We start from the raw sequence: 13283 nt of genomic DNA on the forward strand, positions 1-13283 counted from the left end.
AGCGGCTCTCTCCACACTTAAGTGTCTGTTCTCACTCTTGGATACTCACCCCTGCAGACCATTAAACTTTTATAGTATTTTTGTTTCAAATGCTACAGACCCTCAGGTACCACTCCCGAGAATGAGAACCTATGACCTGTTTCTTTGCAAAACAAAATGCAGACAGAAAAAAAAAAAAAAAAAATGTAATATGCAAATGCCTAAATGAGGTTTAAGAGCTTCGGTGGAGGGGAGGATTTTCAGTTATCACGAGATTATAACGACTTCAGAAGACTGCATTAGATAAATAAATAAATACTTGTTGTGTTCCACAGACCTCAAAAAGTAAATAACATAATGGTAAAAAAATTAAATAAAATCATATTTAGGTGAGCTATCCCTTTAAAAGTCTAAGTCCCCAAGTCTAATGTCCTTCACTTTTGATTTTCTTGCCTTTCTTCCTAGTAGTTCACACAATGCAAACCCAGACCACAACCCAAATTCCCCCACTAAGTGTAAACCTCAACCCAAAAGCCAATCTACTCATTTGAGAAAGCCCTCTCCGTCCCACCAGTGGAGTGGCTGGTGAGGTTTAGCTGAAAATAACCTTCAGAATAACACAGCTGCTTATTCCCGCACAAATCCAAAGATGAGCCACCAGAGCAAACCACTATGAAGACATATTTCATGTAGTAATTACAATTATGGCTAACAACAGAATGTTAATAGGCGGAATTAACATGGTATGTTATGAAATGCAGTGACTGCAATTTAAAGATCAAAGTTTGAGACAGTTCTTTGTAGGGTTGGGCCAATAGACGATGCCATCGTCCATCGCGATGTTGAGCAAGCATCGCGATTTCTTCCGAAATGCATGAAAGTAAGTGGCCTGTGAACTGGGAGAAGAATAGAGTAAACTTTATAGTTACTTACACTGTGTATCTGATATGACAAGCACTGAGCACGTCCGTCTTTGGCTTGTGAAAGCACAGTTTGAATCTGGCAGTTATGTCACGTCACTGTACCTTCGCTCCTTAGTGGTCAAGCTGCTGCAGAGCGTGCCAAAATCAAAATTGCTGATAGATGTAGAGGAAAATATCTAGTGGAAAATGAGAATGTTACGTTATCACCATCACCACCCCCCCTGTCATCTTCCAATGCGATGTTTCACTGTAGACATCGTCTGATGCCAAATTGGTAGACACCGCCCAACCCTAATTCTTTGGAAAGGCCTTTTAATCTTGCTCCCCCTCTCAGCCCGGCCTTCAAGCTGCAATAACTTGAGACTGCCTCAGTCAGACGCCTCGCATTTTAATTTTCCCATAGATGCCTGCATAAACTGGAGTTATGAGGCAATGGCAGCCCAATTAAAATAATATTCTAGGATAGCCAGCTCGCCTTGCAAGGCCAAATTCACTCACGGCGGGTATATCTTCAAAAAAGGGGGAGATAAACCTGAATTGGAACAGGGAAGAGAGAAAAGAATGGCACAGCAAGAGCCTGGAAACCAAAACAATACCACTGAAACTTTTATTGTTGAGTTCACCGCCGGAGGAAACAGAACGGGTAACACCTGCAGTTTTTGGTGTGAAACATCAAACTGACGCACAAGTGTGCTGTTCTATGTGTGACATACTTCCAGAATTGTGATATTTTGCATATAAATATAAAATTACGGTATCTAAACACATTATATTATGGTTAGCCTAATCTGTATTGTACAGATCACAGAATTATTTGTGATGAATCATTTTAACTTTTGGTTGTTGTAAAACAAATAAAATAATTTATTAATAAAATGTATTCATTTATCGGTATGTATTAAAGATGATTAAAAATAGATATTACTACATGGATATACCATCACTGTGTCATAAAATAGCTCATACCGGTGATGCTACCTATTCCCAGGAAAAGTAAAAACACAGGAAAAGTACTTAAGTCCTTCTAAAAAAAAAAAAAGATTGACGAAACAACATTTCACTGTTTAATATCCACAAAATGGGCCACAAAAGGCAGTTTTTCGCATATGTCTGTCCCTGCACTTACATAAACTTTACTTTTTCACTTTAGAAACATTCCATGTGTTGAGGCCAAGCCAGATATTTAGTTTGGCTGCGCTCATCATAGCTGGGGGACAACAGACAGAATAAAATGAATCAAGGCAGGATGAAGAATGGCCGGTCATTCACTCGACGGGGTGCCTTTGTTCTAATCTACACACTGCCTTCTACACCCCCCTCTGTGGACGATAGACTCTCCCTCTCATACCAAAATTTGCACAAAAGGCACCATTCAATTATGTGCATGAAAACATTTGCAGCAAACTTTCAAAATGGAGAATTATAGATTTTTATTCAAATCAACATAGCCAAACTCCTTAATTTGTCAAAGTGATACATAGAGCTGCACGATTAATCGTTAAAAGGTTGCGATCTCTGTTTGAAACAAAAAAATCAAGATTCTCAATTCATCCAGAATCATGTAGCTCTAGAGATACAGTAGTTACACACTACTGTTAAAAGGTATGCCACTAAAAACTAAAAGCTAAAATTAATATTGAAAAAGTCTAGATACTTCACTGACCCTTAGTAATTGACTGATGGTCTAGTTTACATCCTGATCCATTCCTAGAGCAAACTATAATGCTCAGAAAAACAAGACCCCACTTTAAGGAACATAAATATGAGAATCTTTTTTTTCTTCTTTTTCTTTTAAAAATCAGATGATAAATTGTGGGCTTTTCTGGACCTCTGTGCTTCCAGAAGGACTCAAAACTATTTCACATCCCTCCTCAGCAGACTTGAGCAATTCAGGTCAGTGTTCAAGTGTACAATCCTGACCACTGCAATATTTCATCTAACAGAGCTTTGCAGGAATGAAAAGCAGGAGGTGTGCACTTGGATGTGAGTCTATAACTAAATAAGACTGCAGCTCTACGTACAACAGTTTGGCGCCTTGTTCCCGTTTAAGATGATTTCTGCAGTATTTATACTACTCAGCAGCAGAGGAACATAAACAGACACTGATTAGTGTATCAAGCTGTAATTAGTGTTAAGGGGCTTATGGGTTATTAAAGTGAGGATTTGAGGCATGTTCCAAATACACATCCACTCTCCCCCGCAAAGAGCCACCCACGCAGTCAAGCAGCACTCATCGAAGTCTCTATTTGATGCAACCTTCTAAGCACATCGATTACACTGAGATCTTCTAGAGGAGCTTGAGTCACTGCAGGTCATTCGAGGTTAATAGTCCTCGCTCAGTAATAAGGATGTGGTTTGTAGACAATGCCACGTTTCTGTAACCCGTACTCTTCCAGGCAGCCAGCGTTCTCCATGGGATGTCCCTGACTAAGTTTCCGTGACAGAAAATGGTGAAATGGTTTGGTCTGCAGAGCCCTTGGAGGTTTGGCCTTAATGAAAGGACAGTAATTCAAAGTTAAACGCTGGGAAACTTTATCTCTTTTATGCCTGCTACAGACTGTGCGAGTTCAGCATTTGTATAACGTTATTACAAATCACACTGTACGATATGGATCTAATAAACTTGGGTACAACAGGTATGTAGACTGTATGATGATGACACCTATTGAATCGTAGGCTCTGACGGAAGTTAGAAGAAGAATAAAATGTCATCAGCATGCGCTAGTGGTAAACAAATAAAGCAAGATGAATTGCAAAAAAAGATGAGGAAAGATCGAACGAGGAGAATATGGACACAGTCATAGGGAAAAGAAGCACACTTGGCATGATGCCAATTTTGCAAATAGAGCTTGAGGTAAGTAGTTTTAAGTTTTAGCGCCATTTCGAATTGATCAATACACCATTCATGTTGCATTTTTATTGGCTAGTAGACGTAGGTCTTAGCAGCAAACTGTGAGATGACCATGTTAAATGTATGACACTGTCAGAAAATTAAATCGCAGGCTATCTTTAGTCGTAAGACCGTGACAACGGCCGTCTTTGAATCTCTCTCACTGTATGACGCAGGATCACCGTACAATGTGTACCAGGCATAAAACAAATGCTTGCAGTGAACCACACTCAACACAACCAAGTGACACAGGAGTCAGTGTTATTTTAGTATTATTTAAATGCTATTATGGTACTTACTAATATTTTTTTAATATTTTTTAATTGATTAATATTAACATTTTATATAATAATATTTTATATGCATTTTTATTTTTAATATTTCCTTTTAATTTTAGTTAACGTATTTTATGTGCATTTGTCGTTTTTAGTTTTCTATTTAATTCTAATTCTATTTAACTTCATTTTCTTTTTATTTCAGGTTCAGGGTGTATTCACACCAGGAAAGTCCACTAGTTCACTTGCTTTGGTCCAGATCAAATACAATGTTGATTTTTGTGTGTGTGTGTGTGTGTGTGTGTGTGTGTGTGTGTGTGTGTGTGTGTGTGTGTGGTTCGCTCTCACAGTGCCCTTTTTGCAAGTGAACCAAAATTTGTAAACAAAACCACACGTGTGCTAAGGTCATCCATTCATTGGACAGAAATTCAAACCGTACCAGAGTTCGTTTGGAACCGGAACGAGACCACCTCTTCAGCTGGGTCTCAGGACGGTTGTTTGGTCCGCATCCGAGTGCGATTGTTGTATTCACACCTGCCCCAAAGATTCGCACCAAAGGGGGGAAACTAACTTGAGTTCGATTCAATCGAACCTAACAAGACAGGTGTGAATACACCGTTTCAGTCATTTTTGTACAACTAACTGTTTCGGTTAGTTGCCAAGGCACCATATTTATAGTTTATTTCAGCTTTATTTCACATTTTTCACAATGTTATTGCAACATCTTACAACATGGTTGTGGATTTTCAAATTGCAGGCATCCCAATAGTTTTCATTAGATAGTAAAGTGCTTTTATAGCTTTCATCTTAAAGGGTTAGTTCATTAAACAAAATTTGTTTGGAGCAAAACATTTTAAGAATGTTCAAGCTGGTCTTTCACACACACACACACACACACACACACACACACACACACACACACACACACACACACACACACACACACACACACACACACACACACACACACACACACACACACACACACACACACACACACACACACACACACACACACACACACACACACACACACACACACACACACACACACACACACACACACACACACACACACACACACACGACCAGGTGGCTGTCAAACTCTCTACTTCTTTTCCTTTTTGGAGCTTGACAGTCACTGTACAGTACACTATCGCTGTATGTGAAACAGCAGCCAAACATATTTTGAAATACTCTTTTTGTGTTTCACAAATTAAATTAAGTCATATGGTAAAAGGTAGAACTTTCATTTTGGGGTAACAAATCTCTCTGTACCGCCCCTTCAGAAATAGCACTTTTCTTTTAAAAATCAGTCATCACTTCCTTATGAACATCTTTTTCTAGCTGGTTTTCAATCCCACCAGCAGCTGTTGCTCATATTATACTGTTACAGCCTCAAGCAAACCCTCCCATGTCCTATTAGAGGCAGAAGAAGCAAAGCGGCACTTGGCAGTCAAACAGGCGGTCCTTACACATGGCCTCCCCTTCTATAAACAAACAAGCTGCACATTCACCCCATCCAGAGTCGAACCTCCGCTCCATCAGCAGCTAGTGATGCATACAGAAACCGAATGGCATGGGGAATGAGGCACCCAAGGCAGAGAGGCAAAAGCAGCATCCAGGGCCAAACCGCCTGGTCTGCGGGGCTTTTTAAAGCTGCTGGAGGAATGAACAGGTGGTGAAGGATACGCTTACCTGTACTGGGTGGAGGAGCCGCTGCTGCTCCGCTTAACTTATAATTCTGCTGACTGATGTTTACAAGTGAGCAATGGCAGGTTCACAACATACTTGTATGACTTGATATACAATAACGACAAGACAGACAGACAGTTCTGGCTTAGACATATACACAAATCCATACACTGTAGATAGTTGTAGCAAGACAGATTAGATACATAAATAGATCAAGAGATGACTCAAGACACCAGATAATGAGATCTACATTGATTTAGATATCTATAATTTAAGACTGGCAGATCTAGAAAGTTGGCTCAAGACAAAAAGACAGACATTTTGTACAGACAGACAGTATGGTTGTGCCGATAGACGATGATATTGTGTATCGACGATAGCCAGAGATATCATCAAAAGCTTCAGCTATGTATCGGCGATATCTAGAGGATTTGGCATTTCCAATTAATGTATTAAATTATAATTTATATTATTATTAGGCTACTATATGCATTGAATTAATATTACAATACATTTGCCCCACCATCATTTCTAAGCACATCACCACATAACTGACACACTGCAAGAATAATAAAAGACTTACTCCTTAAGAATAGCTTACTCCTCATTGAAAATGTTTTAAAAACATTGTGGTCTATTATATAATTAAACATTTGGTCACAATTTAGATTAGGGTGACCCTAATAGGGTCCAATTCTCACTTTTAGCTATTAACTAGGACTTTTGCTTCAATAAACTCCCAATTACTGTTTATTAATAGTTAGTAAGGTAGTTAAAGCTACAATATGTAAGATTTTTGTAATAAAATATAAAAAAAATCACTTGCACTGGGTGATATATTTCCAGCAATTGTGTACTTACAATATAGTACTTACAATATATACCATAGTAACCATGGCGACAGACATGTACAACATCATTACGTCTACCGGCACGTACACATTGTTGTTGTTTCGTTCAAACATTATGGACCATGGCAAGCAGACTTTGGGACAAAAGGAGAACTAAAACGAGGATCAATATCAGCATGGCGTTTTCGAGATGCCAAGAGCTCCACGTCCATGACAAACTTCGACTTGACAGATTATTGTAGGCTATCACTTGTCTAAATACCAGTTAGAACATCTTCCTGAAAAAAACCTAAAGCACCATTTATTTAATTAGTACTTTTGTTCTGTTGTATTTTTTGTCAGTTCTGTTTGTAATTTAGTTTCTTTGTTCTCATTGTATTGCCGACTGTTTACTTGTCTTCTGTAACTGTTTTGAGGACTTTTACTTACATTAACTTAGTATTAGTTTTTGCTGAAGGCAATTGATAATTGTGCAATTCTACTGACATTTTTAATTATGTCATAAATTACTCATATCTTGAAATAAGACAAGCCTACCCATCATATCACCCACCTATAATCATGTTAAAGGGATAGTTCACTTTGAAATTAATTTTTGGTATGTTTTAGCTTACCTCAAGGGCATCCAAGATGTAGGTGTCTTTTTTTCCGCAGTAGTTTCAATTTTGATCTTTTTAGGTCAAACCGTTCTTGTCTGTCAGTCATATAATGCAGGTCTATGGTCACGGTCTCAAAACACAAGCACAGAGTCCAAATTAAAACAATTCCCCGTCGTCCAAATTAAACAATTCCCCATCGTAAGTACACATTGATGGCCTAAGACACGAAACGAGCGGTTTGTGTGAGAAAACGAACAGTATTTATATCGTTTTTACCTCTTATACACAGCCATGTCGAAGTGATCTGATCTGACGTGTACGCAGACTGGTGCATAGATATACACACTAGACGTCGCCTTAAAGACATTCGTTCCAATGAACTGCCGTAGACAAGGCGACATCTAGTGTGTATATATCTATGCACCAGTCTGCGTACACGTCAGATCAGATCACTTCGACATGGCTGTGTATAAGAGGTAAAAACGATATAAATACTGTTCGTTTTCTCACACAAACCGCTCGTTTCGTGTCTTAGGCCATCAATGTGTACTTACGATGGGGAATTGTTTAATTTGGACGACGGGGAATTGTTTTAATTTGGACTCTGTGCTTGTGTTTTGAGACCGTGACCATAGACCTGCATTATATGACTGACAGACAAGAACGGTTTGACCTAAAAAGATCAAAATTGAAACTACTGCGGAAAAAAAGACACCTACATCTTGGATGCCCTTGAGGAATCTATAGCCTAATAGGTCAGACACAGATTAGACAGACATACAGACAGATCTAAAAACATTATATAATAAACTAGGCAAATAAAGAATCTAACACTGAGGTGCAAAAAAAGGTCAATAGAAGTCAACCAAGTTTAACCATGATAAACAATATAACTTCCACTTTCAGCATATCTTCTTGTGATCTACACACAATGAGCATGAGAATCGACATCTGGCTTAATGTTTAACCTGGACCAACAATGCTAAATGGGGAAATGGGACATGCTACGCTTTTCCACTGCAGTAATCTCACAGGCAGTATGAAGCGTCTCTAATTGCCCGGACACATCTATCCAGAACTCTCTGAAAAGATGCGACCTCTCGTGCTCGTACAAGTGCCTTAAGCTGATAAACCCTTTCATTTCATCCAGCCTCGACTCCAGATCAATTCCCCCTCAGTTTCAAAAGCTGCAGAGAAAATGATTAATCAAAACAGCGATTACGGCCATCCCCAAAGTCACACAGACTCCCCACTGTTTCCTCTCAGCGGGAGGCGACCGCCGACCGTTGTCGCTGCGCTCATGGAAAAGGCATGCGATTCTTTTGCTTCGTTTACAACTAAAACTAGCTATTACACACAATTCATGCGAAATAATTGCCACCATTGGAATACCAGATGAATCTATTTTACACCATATAGGCTACCAAAAGTCAGAACTGAAATGATGAATAAAAGATTTCATGATAATACCAGAAAATGAATTACAATGGGTTCAGAATTAATTTTAGAAAAAGCAAGATCTCCCCACTTTTGGGGAAATTAACATTATATCATCACATGACTACTTGTGATTGGATCATTAGTGGTATCTTGCTGTAACCTGGGCCAATATTATTTAATCTGATTCATAACCATATATTTTAAAATGTTCATGTAACATTTTAAGAATCAGCTTTTGGAAAAACATATCAGAAGACCACTGAAATTATTTATTGTGTAGAGTATTTTTACAAAAACACTTCAGGTATGTTTTTAATGTTCATACCAGCTGTGTTTATGAACAATCAGTGTCACTTCATGATCCTCAATCGAGCAGAACAACAGCTGGAGTGAGACGATTCATCTCCTGCAGGCCATTAATTCAGGTCTCAATGCAACAAGCTTGTGAAAAACACATCTTATAGTGAAAGCACACAAGCCCCATTTATACCAACAGCAATATATTTGTGGTTTTTGAAAATTCGTATGACAAATGTAGGGCGAGGACTTGGTTCAGTCCATTGATTGTTGATTGGATGGAGGCAGATCTGAATGTGAGCTGGCAATAGATTGTAAGAAAGGGGCCGATTTTATGTCCGAAGTCACAGATGACTTGTTCAAAATAAGATAAATATTGTGCATTTAGAAAATAGCGTGAACTTCCATTTCATGCCGACTTTAAAGTTAGGGTTGGGAATTTTTTTATTAACACTTTTTGTTATACTGGTTGAAACTCTCTTCACATCCTGATAGCAAACAATAAAAGAAATGGTCTAAATATTTATTTGAATTTTAAACATATTTTCTGCGGAAGTCTCGAGTCGGGACCAAAAAATGTTTGTCCAACCATTGCATCCGGAGCTGTTCACGTCCTCAGACTCGCATTTATGAGTTTTTATATCAACTCTATCAACAACGAAATGAATCTGCAGCAGTCAGGTGGTACAAGAGCGAGCTCTTTAAAAAAGTTTACGTTCATTATAATTGTAATTGTAATGTTATGTGCTTTGAGACACCGCCGCCGCAATTTACCGCCGCCTCGTGTGATCCTTTGCAGACACTGTTGATGATTATTCCAATAAAGTAAAACTTTCTTAACTTTTTGGAGGCATTGGACAGGCCAACGTCATGCCGCTGTAATTGAAACTGAATTACTTTGTCATTCACTGTGAATGTCCTTTCAGCCTACCCGGAATACCCCTAAATAACCTTTAACTAAAACTCTCTCTGTTCTTAACTTTTCATTTCAGCACACAATTACGGCCCTGCATTCTGGAAATTCTCCATCGTTTCCCACAATTCAATCACAAGACACCAATTGTGAAATACTGAAGGCTCACAGTTGTCGGAGCAGAGAGGAGCTGGACCCTTTCAGTCTACTGTGAGTCCAAACCACACTGGAAGAAAACTTGATTATGAGGCTTGTCCCACTTGCTCTGCTGTGCCAATACACACTAAAGACAGCTCTGCATTTATGTGGAATATGATAACATCAATCCCAAAGAAAAGAGATGCATTACACAAGAGGATTTGCATTGTTTTCATTCACTTTAGAAATAAAGAGGATTTTACTAGAGAAAGCTCAGGACAGTGAATTTTTGCGGGTGTACTGTGCGCACTAGCCGCAAGGATTGTATGACATCCTTTGACGAAACACCAGACATATAACAAGGTCAATAAAAAGCAGATGGAATTTTATTAGACACTATACAACCAAATCTGCCAGCGGGAAATACTTCCAGGTTCCAGCGGCCGCAAGCACTTTATGCACAAATGTTAAAAACACATCCGCAGCTGATATACCAATAAAAAGAAAAGAAACGCAATGACAGACGGTGGAAACATCCTTTAATGTTTTCGTTTATTGGAAAGTTTTGTAAAAAAAATAAGAAAGAAAAAAAAGCTAATTTCAGGGTCAGCGGCCCGATGTCCCGTTTCCTCCACGCTTCACATCTGTTAATGCTAATGTACATGCTGTAGGGAAGCACCTCTGTCCTGTTATTAGCCACACCTGCACCTTTAGTCAATCAACAGCTGTCATATAGCACATAAAGCCCCTCCGACCGTTAAAGCTGAAACAGGAGAAGCATGCAGGACTAGCAATAATCTCTGGCAAATAAAAAACACACAAACAGAAGCATAGCCCCAAAGCTAGCACTCAATGTCTTTGGCCGTTTATTGGCCGAGGTTCAACAGCACGTGCCTGCAAGGAACATTTGGATATTATGCTAAAGAGGCATGACAGACACCTTTAGATACAGTCACACTATTAGACAACCAGGCTGGGAAATTAATGTTGAGCCCATTAGCCTCACAAAATAAAAATGCAGACATTTTTTTAGCCATTTAGATTTTTTCAACTCCAGGGCTCGACAATGAGGACGGCCCGATGGACCGGGGCCAGCGTGAAAGACGCTCGGGACATTTGACAGAACTGTCACTTGTCCGATCAGGACAATAAAAATGAAAAGTCTTCTCACTTTTGATACGACAATCGAACGAGTCCAATCTTCAAATCTTCCTTAACCGACAGCAGCTTTTATATCTGGAGGGAGAGCAGAACATTTGAGTCAAACGTTCAACACAAAACTGACGACAGGAGCAGGAGCTCATATCTCCATCGCTTACTTCAACAAGAGTATGACGTTATTTTTAAACAGCAGCTATTCTCGTCAAACGAACATGAGAAACATGTCGCCTACAAAATTACACAGTGAAATAAAACAAAACTGCATTTAGCTGGTGTTAACTTCCCACCCTGTACACGACTGGAGCTTAGCAGCTTCTCTCCAAATCTAACATCTGTCTTCTAAGTCACCAAGAGCAAAGCCCAGAAAAGCTGGTGGAGACCGACTGACACAGAGGAGTCATTTCAGGTCAGAGCTGGTCTTGTCCCTCAGAGGTGAAAGGACAAGCAGAACCATCCGGAGCGAGGGGTCGCTGTGATGACTTCAGAGGCGCTAATCGGCTATAATCCACTTGAGATGAAGCGATTAGCAGGATTTGGCGAGGTCCCAGATCTTCCCACTTACCGCAGGAGAAACGCGCTCCCGGTTCATTCCCCAGGCTATTGGCATAGTTCGTGGACCAGGGTTATATAACGTTTCATCAACCCCCATGACTCATTCATTTTGGTTCTTGTTAATCATAAATGAACACCAGTTTTTATGCCTTTAAGCTATTCTGACAAGAAAAAGGCCAACTGGATTAATACTTTGAGGGAATTTAGCAGAGGATAAACTATAATAAAACCATTAATTGCATATTTCCACTGCGGGGTCGTTTGATCTCAGGACCAAAATGTGATGATTCTCATCCAAGGCGTCGAGACCCTCAATTAAGACGTCAGTGGTTTTGGAGTTCTAAGATATTCACCCTCTTTTGCCTCAACTCTCATTTCCTCCATCAGAGCAATGGATGGGAAGAGGCAATACTGACATTTTTTTGTAAATAAAAACAATATAAGAAAGCTCTTCACATCTTGAAATTGGTTGAGTTGCAGCAAGTCATATAGACTAGGAGTTCAAAGAGCTATAGAGGGTCTGAAAATTGAGAGAAAAGAAAACAAATTTTGTATTATGTAATGTATTGTTAGGGCTATCAAAGTTAATATGTCAACTTGTTTAACGATAAATAAAAAAGTAAATATTTCAACTTAAATATTTTTTTTCATTCAACATAAATAAATAAAGTTAGTTAACTTCAATATGTTCAACAAAATAAACTAATAAATAGGCTAACTAAAAAGTTTATATATTAACTTACATTTTTAACAAAATAAAAAAATAAACAATAACTTCAATATGTTTAACAAAATGAATAAAGGAAATCTTTAATGAAATCATAAAAGTTTTAAACAAAGAATAAATACATCTATGTTTAAGAAAATATTTAGCTGTCTTTATACTTCAGGATAGTGGGAACAGCATATAATTCCAAAAAGTTTGAAAATCCATGGTATGAACTAATTTTTGGGGCTTTACAGTCCAATAAACACCATTTACATTTGTTGTGGAAAAGATAAGCCTTGACATTTGGAAAAATATCTTCTTTTGTGTTTCAAAGAAGAAAGATGATACAGCCTAACAAAATGAAACCAAGGAGAAAGTCATTCTAGTAAATATTAGCAACAAGTTTAGACGGATACCACAGCAACACAGTGGCAGGGTTTCGCTTTGTGGTAAGGCAAGCCAAAAAAAAAAAAAACTTCATTTTGCTCAACGCACTCTCAAGTCAACGGCAGTTTCACAGGAGGGTCGGCGCCAGTTTGTGAGGGTGCCAGACTGCCCGGGAGAGACAGTCGACATGTTTGTACTGCGCTTCAGCACTAAACCATCGGGCAACCATCCACCACACGCCATCCCTGAATCACTGACATTGACTCAACTACAGCACTGGTACGATCACGATCATGGCACATCTGTGGGAACATAGCCACAGGGACAGACCACAAAGCACAGTGGGACGATTCCACTAGAGGAGAGAGAGAGATCAAAACTGCTCTGTACAACATTAATAAATCTAAATACACCGGATACACCGCTCTACAGTAATTTGAAAGTGATTGCAGTACCAGTTTTGGCCACAATCTT

The 13283-nt window shown here is 38.9% G+C and overlaps 1 protein-coding gene and 1 long non-coding RNA gene across 3 annotated transcripts in view; both read right to left on the bottom strand.

Moving 5' to 3' along the window:
* nxn (nucleoredoxin) overlaps positions 1-13283 on the bottom strand; it is a 74350-nt gene that overhangs the window by 51223 nt on the left and 9844 nt on the right. Inside the window, exon 1 of one of the 2 annotated variants that reach the window (XM_082181047.1) lies at positions 913-2528. The exons of the other annotated variant lie outside the window; for it this stretch is intronic. The gene's annotated coding sequence lies outside the window, so the exon portion shown is untranslated. Of the gene's footprint in view, positions 1-912; positions 2529-13283 lie in introns of those variants that run through there. 2 annotated transcript variants of the gene reach the window in all.
* LOC309507026 lies at positions 4400-6622 on the bottom strand. The gene is made up of 2 exons (XR_014209002.1): positions 5132-6622; positions 4400-4940 (listed from the first exon to the last, which is right to left on the bottom strand). It is a non-coding gene; the product is annotated as an uncharacterized lncRNA (long non-coding RNA).

This window comes from Leuciscus leuciscus, assembly GCF_965113295.1.
Source record: "Leuciscus leuciscus genome assembly, chromosome: 9".
NCBI lineage: Eukaryota > Metazoa > Chordata > Actinopteri > Cypriniformes > Leuciscidae > Leuciscus > Leuciscus leuciscus.